Consider the following 7667-nt stretch of genomic DNA (forward strand, 5'->3'; position numbering starts at 1 on the left):
GACCTCTCCGCCCCCACCCCACTCCGGCCTATCACCCTCACCTTGACCTCCTTCCCCCTATCGCATTTCCAACGCCCCTTCCCCAAGTCCCTCCTCCCTACCTTTTATCTTAGCCTGCTGGACACACGTTCCTCATTCCTGAAGAAGGGCTTATGCCCTAAACGTCGATTCTCTTGTTCCTTGGATGCTGCCTGACCTCCTTCGCTTTTCCAGCAACACATTTTCATCTCTGATCTCCAGCATTTGCAGTACTCACTTTCTCCTCGAGAGGATTACAGGCAGGCGAGGAAGGAGCTCAAAAATGGTCTGAGGAGACCCAGGAGGAGGACGAGAAAGACTTTGCGGAACGGATTAAGGAGAGCACAAAGGCATTTCACACTTACATGAGGAATAAGAGAATGGTCAAAGAAAGAGTAGGGCCGATCAGAGATAGCATAGGGAATTTGTGTGTGCAGTCTGAGGTGGTAGGGGAAGCCCTAAATGAGTTTTTTGCTTCTGCCATTATGAAAGAAACGAACTTTGTACTGAATGAAACCTTTGAAGAGCAGGTGTGCATGCTGGAATGGACAGAGATAGAGGAAGCTAATGTGCTGAAAATTTTGTCAAACATTAAGATTGACAAGTCGCCAGGCCCGGACCAGATTTGTCCTCGGCTGCTTTAGGAAACGAGAAATGCAATTGCTTAGTCACTTGCGAAGATCTTTGCATCCTCGCTCTCCACTGGAGTCGTACCTGAGTTCTGGAGAGAGGCAAATGTAATTCCTCTCTTCAAGAAAGAAAATAGGGAAATCCCCGGCAATTACAGACCAGTAAGTCTCATGTCTGTCGTCTGCAAGGTGTCAGAAAGGATTCTGAGGGATAGGATTTATGACCATCTGGAAGAGCATGGCTTGATTAAATGGAGTCAACATGGCTTTGTGAGGGGCAGGTCAGGCCTCACAAACGTTATCGAGTTCTTTGACGATGTGACTAGAAACGTTGATGAGGGTCGAGATGTGGATGCCGTGTTTATGAACTTCAGCAAGGCATTTCGTAAGGTTCCGCATGGTAGGCTCATTCAGAAGGTCAGGGGGAATGAGATTCAGTGGAAATTAGCTGTCTGGATCCAGAATTGGCTGGCCAACAGAAGACAGCGAGTGGTAGTAGAAGGAATATACTCTGCCTGTAAGTCTGTGATGAGTCGTGTTCCACAGGCTCTATCCTTGGGCCTCTTCTGGTTGTAAGTTTTATTAATGACTTGGATGAGGGGATTGAAGGATGAGTCAGCACGTTTGCAGATGACACAAAGTTTGGAGCTGTCATTGAAAGTATAGAGGGCTGTTGTAGGCTGCAGGAGGACATTGACAGGATGCAGAGATGGGCTGAGAGGTGGCAGATGGAATTCAACCTGGATAAATGCGAGATGATGCATTTTGGAAGGTCGAATTTGAAAGCTGAGTACAGGATTAAGAATAGGATTCTTGGCAATGAGAAGGAACAGAGGGATCTTGGTGTGCAGGTACATAGATCCCTTAAAATGGCCACCCAAGTGGACAGGGTTGTTAAGAAAGCATATGGTGCTTTGGCTTTCATGAGCAGGGGGATTGAGTTTAAGAGTCATGAGATCTTGTTGCAGCTCTATAAAACTTTGGTTAGACCGCACTTGGAAAACTGCGTCCAGTTCTGGTCGCCCTATCATAGGAAAAATGTGGATGCTTTGGAGACGGGTCAGAGGAGGTTTACCAGGATGCTGCCTGAACTGGAGGGCTTATCCTTTGAGGAGAGGTAGACTGAGCTCGGACCTTTGTCCTTGGAGAAAAGGAAGAGGAGAGGCGACCTAATTTAGGTATACAAGATAATGAGAGGCATTGTTAGAGTCGATAGCCAGAGACTATTTCCCAGGGCAGAATGACTAATACGAGGGGTCATAGCTTTTAGCTGGTTGGAGGAAAGTATAGAGGGGATGTCAGAGGCGGGTTCTTTACAGAGAGTTGTGAGAGCATGGAATGCTTTGCCAGCAGCAGTTGTGGAAGCAAGGTCATTGTGGACATGCATATGGTCACAGATATTTGAGGGTGCATACAAGTGGATCAATGGTTGGCACAACATCGTGTACTGAAGAGCCTGTTCTGAGTCATATTCTGCTCTCATCCTCTATGTGTTGAGATTAACAGTTTGTATGTGACTGTGGAAGGAATGTGTTGCGTTCGTGCAGAGTTCATTATTAGTAGTGTTGACTGCTGCCACCATATTTTATTTTTGTATGTGTTTCCAATCAAGTGAGCTATCTTGTCATGAAAACATAAGCCTCTGGAATTGCAACAAACCAGACAAGTACAGGGTATTCTACCTCACTTCTAAATCGTATCTTTTAAATGGTGGAATACATTGGGAAGGCAGGAGATGATGCACTATCCGCATATTTCTCAGTTTCACAATTATAATTGAACACATTCGTCCAATGTAACCTCCACGACTTTGATAATAGTGTATTCAGCAATGACAATTTTATTGCGTGACAAGTGGAAATGGTTCGATTTACATTTGTTGTAGTTGGCAATTGCCTGTCACCTGTGTGGTGAAAATGCTGCACACTACAGCACAATATAATTCAAAACACAGCCAATTAAATAAAATCAAAATGCGTCAGATGGTGGAAACCTGAAGTATAAACGGAAATCTACCGTAGAAACTCAACAGCTCCAGTAGCTCTGTGGAGAGAGAAAGAATGTTAAATCTTCCAGACTTTGTGTTCTACCTTGTTCTTGATCAAAATTCCTTGCCTGTCCTCTCTCACTGTCTGTCCTTGGCGGTATCATTAACTATGAGGGGTGCATGTTACATACTACTGCCTCGCCACTTCCCCTTCCTTACACACTCACGCCAGAATTCTTATTGCCCTCATTTTCACCAGACGAGTGTCTACAATCATAGGGTCAGAGAGCTATACAGTATGGAAACATATTTTTGTTCCAACTGATCCATGCCGACAAAGTTTCTGAAACTAAAGTCCCATTTGCTTGCAATTGACATATATCCCTCTACACCTTTCCTAACCATGTACCTGACCAAATGTCGTATAACTATTGCAATTTTAGTCGTCTTTACCACTTCCTCTCGAAGCTCGTTCCATTTTTGCACCGCATTTTAGGTTCATTTTCACAACTAACCAGAATAGATTACTGATTGAAATTATATAAACTAAATGAAGTCTCTCTCATAACAGTTGATCTGAGAATGGACAATTCTTAACCAACCTTCACTTCTAACCTCTAAGCTCAGAACTCGGTGCAATTTGACTTGCAAAAAGTATAAAACATATGCAAGGCTGGACGTAAGGAATCGTAATGAATAAGATGATGACGGTACCTGAAGTGTGCAACTTATGACAGAATTACTGTCCAAAGCATTAGTGGCACACAGTGGAACGTGCGTGATACCTGGATAGTTTGACCTGATTATTGTGCAATAGGAACAAACACACCAGGCGAGTTGCCAATTCACTTTTGAATGCCATGCTTTCAAATGGTGCCAAGGCAGCTCAGTGGTGAGGTTTACTGCCGCACAGTATTTGGGACTTGGATTTGATTCCGACCTTGGCTACTGTCTGCTGGGAGTTTCTTCCCAAGTCAGTCCGAGGCGCCACCGACTGGATTAATTTTAACATCGCATATTGCACAACTTGAGCCATTCTCTCCTTATCATTTTGACGTTCAACTTTATGGTCGCAGCAACTTCTCAAAGTTACTAATTGCAACCAAATTATGAAGTTTCGTTTGTGAGATCAAATTCCGATCATCATTAAATATCAATCCAAGTAGGCGTCTTTCAATTTAGACCAAGGATGTGCACAATAATACATAATTCAGTTTGGAAATGTAAAACAACAAACTTGTTTGATAATGAACCAATGACAGAAACCTGTTTTTTTTCATGTATTCACATTTAGCACTCTAAATAAACAAAACCTGAGCAGCACCTGAAGAAAGCTAATTCAGCGTACATATCATGTGCAGATTTTGTTTTGTTTGGGACTGTTTAATAAGTAACTAGATGATTTCACACAGTCTCTCCTGCACTCACAGCAGTCCACTAAAGAGCCTAAACAGAAGCTGCATAAAAAAATCTAGCGTTGGCTTTTTAAGTTTAATCTTTGCTCTGTAGTTTTAGACAGAAAATTACTCATGATCTATTCGCCGCAAATGTCTCAGAATTTCGAACACCCCAGTTAAATTATGACTTCCCACTCTGCAAGGGAGAACAATTTTCCCTTCCGCCATCTATCCCGTAGCAGAAGTACCTCATCTCCGTAGATGGTAAATTTGAATCACAACATATATATATATATATACTCTGTCTGCCAGAGACAAGTACCTGTTCGAATACGTAATGACTTGAGTTTAAATTATTTTAATGTATTTTAATCCCTTGCACCATCACGATTAACTGTTGTAAATATCACAGCAAGGAGCAAATTGGAAACAATCCTGATATTAATATAGTCAGAGACGTTCCATTCCAGAGTGTCTTCAATCAGAAGGAAACAATAAGCATCAGAGAAAAGCAAAGTTGATGAAGTATACAGGCTGACAGGTTACACAGGAAGATAGAAACAGAAAAACGGGACAAACAGAAGCATACAGATGACACATGGAGACAGACAGAGGCTGAAAGATGTGAATACATTTCATAATTATATCTCCCTTTCAAGTTATTGTAACTGACAGAAAGAATGACCAGATTATGTATGAATATAGCTTGTCAACTACCTGAGGACCCGTAAAGGTGTTTCAAATGTAAAGAAGTGTCATGGAAGTGTAGTCACTTTGAAACATAAATATCAAATTGGAGAAAAATGCAGATTCAGGGAACGTGGATGGGAAATCGTATAGATTATGAACGAAGTCATAGTCGCCACAGTTCTGGAGGACCATCTGTTATGGAGTCATAGCGTCATACAGCACGGAAACAGACTTTTTAATCTAACTTGTACATACCGACAAAGTTTGTCAAACTAACTCAGTTTTATTTGCCTGTGTGTGGCCCCTTTCCTTCTCAAGTCATAGAGTAATACAGCATTGAAGGGGAATGTTTGGTCCAAACTGATCCATGCTGTTTATGGTGTCAATAGTCTGAACATGGTCCATGTCCCTCTCCACTCTTCCCATCCATGTACCTATTCAAATTTTCGTTCTATCTTGCTATTGTACCCGCGTCGGCCATTTACTCTGGCAGCTCATTCCATATATACACCACTCTCTGATGAAGAAGTTTCCACTCAAGTCCATGTTAAATCTCTCCCCTCTCAACATAAACATATGCCATTTAGTTTTCAAATCCTCATCCTTGAAAAAAAAGACAAAACACATTCATCATATCTATGCCCCTCATGAGTCTGTACACCTCAATGAGGTACCCTCTCATTCTCCTATGTTCCAAGAAATAAAGTCCCATCTTGGCAAACCTCTCCATGGAACTCAGAACGACTCGTCCTGGCAACATGCAAGTAAATCTTCTTTGTACTCTTTCTAATTTAACAAAATGTTTCCAACAACAGAAACACCAAAACTGTACACAGTACTTCAAGTACAACGTTAGCAATGATTGATAAACTGTCTTTTCCTCAATGCCTTGACAGATAAAGGCCAGCATGCTAAATGTTTTCTTCACCACCCTGTCTACCTATGATGCAACGTTAAAAGAACTATGTATTTGAACTCTGATATCCCTCTGTTCCACACCACTCCACAGGACTTTACCATTCACTGTGAAAGTACTGGTTTGGTTTGACTTTCCAAAATGCAACACTTCACATTTATCTGCATTGAATTGCAATTGCCAATCCTCAGCCCACTCCCCAATCTGATCAAGATCGCTCTGCAATTTATGATAATTTTTCAGACTATCAACGATACCTCCTAATTTATATTAGCCATAGGTTACTAATCATGCCGTGTGCATTCACATCCAGATCATTTATGAAATTAACAAATAACAAACGTCCCAGTACTGATCCCTCTGGCACACCACTCATAGTCACAGGCCTCCAGGCCGAGAAACAACCTTCAACCATTACTCTGCTTCACATCCTTGAGCCAAATTTGAATCCAATTGGCTATCTCTCGGTATCCGATATGACATACGCTTCTGGCTAAGCCTGCTCAACCTTTCCTATTCATGCACCTCTTCAATTGTCTTTCAAATGTTGTAACTAAACCAGAATCTGTCACTTCCTCTGATTATTCGTTCTATATACAAACCACCTTCTGGAAAATTTGACCCTTGGATCCGTTTACATTTTTCTCCTTTCACCTTCAACTGACCTTTTATGAGAGAGAGACGCCGAGTAGTGGAATCACCAGAGAGTCACTCTATCTCAAGAGATGGGCGATCTTGAGAAAGTGAGAGCTGTGAAACCTGTGCAGCCAAATCGCTTAGCTTGGTGCGGTGTGGTGGGCTGTGATATACTGCATTGTTGAGGTCTCACTTGCCTAGTTCTCCCCAAAAAATCATAACCAAAAAAAAAAGCCTAAAGTCAGAGTATAATAATAATAAAGCTTCTTTAAATCTTCTGTAGATTCGGTGACGATTTTGTGAAGTGTCTCAGTGGCAATGAAATGACTGAATGAATTCAATTTGAGTGAAAATGAGGATGAGAATATTTCGGTCTTATTTTATAGACACAGTTGCTAACAACTCTCTAATACCCAAAGCACGGAATAGATCCCCGTTCCTTGCAGTCCACGTAATATTACTTCCTTGACCAGCGAAGATTTGCAACTGCTAATTCAATGATAATTCGTACAACGTTTGATGGTCGAATTTTGAAAGAAATCCAAGCATGCACGTGCAAAGCAGATCGAAAGGTGATCCAAAGCGAGATGATGAGAAATTGGAGAGACAGTGAAAGACGACTGCATGAGAAAAGTACATTGAGCATGTGAAGAACAGTGACAAAATTAATAAGAAATGGTTACAAATTTAAAAACTAACAAGCAACACAATCCACAGACAGACAACAAGAAAGTTACAAACGACGATGAGATACCAATAAAGATTTTATGTAATTCTGAAAGTAAGGTTAGATTCCCTACAGTGTGGAAAACAGGCCCTTCGACCTAACAAGTCTACACTGACCCTCCGAAGAGTAACCCACCCAGACTCATTTCCCTACATTTACTCAACTAATGCCTAACACTATAGGCAATTTGGCATGGCCAATTCACCGAGTTTGCACATCTTTGGATTGTGGGAGAAAACTGGAGCACCCAGCGAAAACCCACGCAGACACGGGGAAAATGTGCAAACACGACACAGACATTTGCCTGAGGCTGGAATTGAACTCAGACGCATGGCGGCAGCAATGCTATCCACTGAGCCATCATGTCACCCCAAATCGTAACTTCAAAGCTGCGAATGAGAGCATGTTTCATCTGGCTTATTTGTTAAACTTAGATTTATAAAGAAGGGACCCGGGCGTCTAACACACAACACGGGGTCTCCAGATAAATTCTCTCTCGTTTAGAAGTCCCTGTGGTTATCTGATGGAAGTCATCAATATATTAACAACAACAAGACAAAGTAGGGAAAGATCAACAATTTCCATTGTTTGGAGATTCAGGAACTGTGGGAATAGTCTGAGAATTCGATCCAGTCCGTCAGGAGAGATGCTCAGAAGCACCTCAATG

Source organism: Chiloscyllium plagiosum, unplaced genomic scaffold, assembly GCF_037043375.1.
Source record: "Chiloscyllium plagiosum isolate Xiang-an unplaced genomic scaffold, Cpla_swu_hap1 HiC_scaffold_27, whole genome shotgun sequence".
Classification (NCBI taxonomy): Eukaryota; Metazoa; Chordata; class Chondrichthyes; order Orectolobiformes; family Hemiscylliidae; genus Chiloscyllium; species Chiloscyllium plagiosum.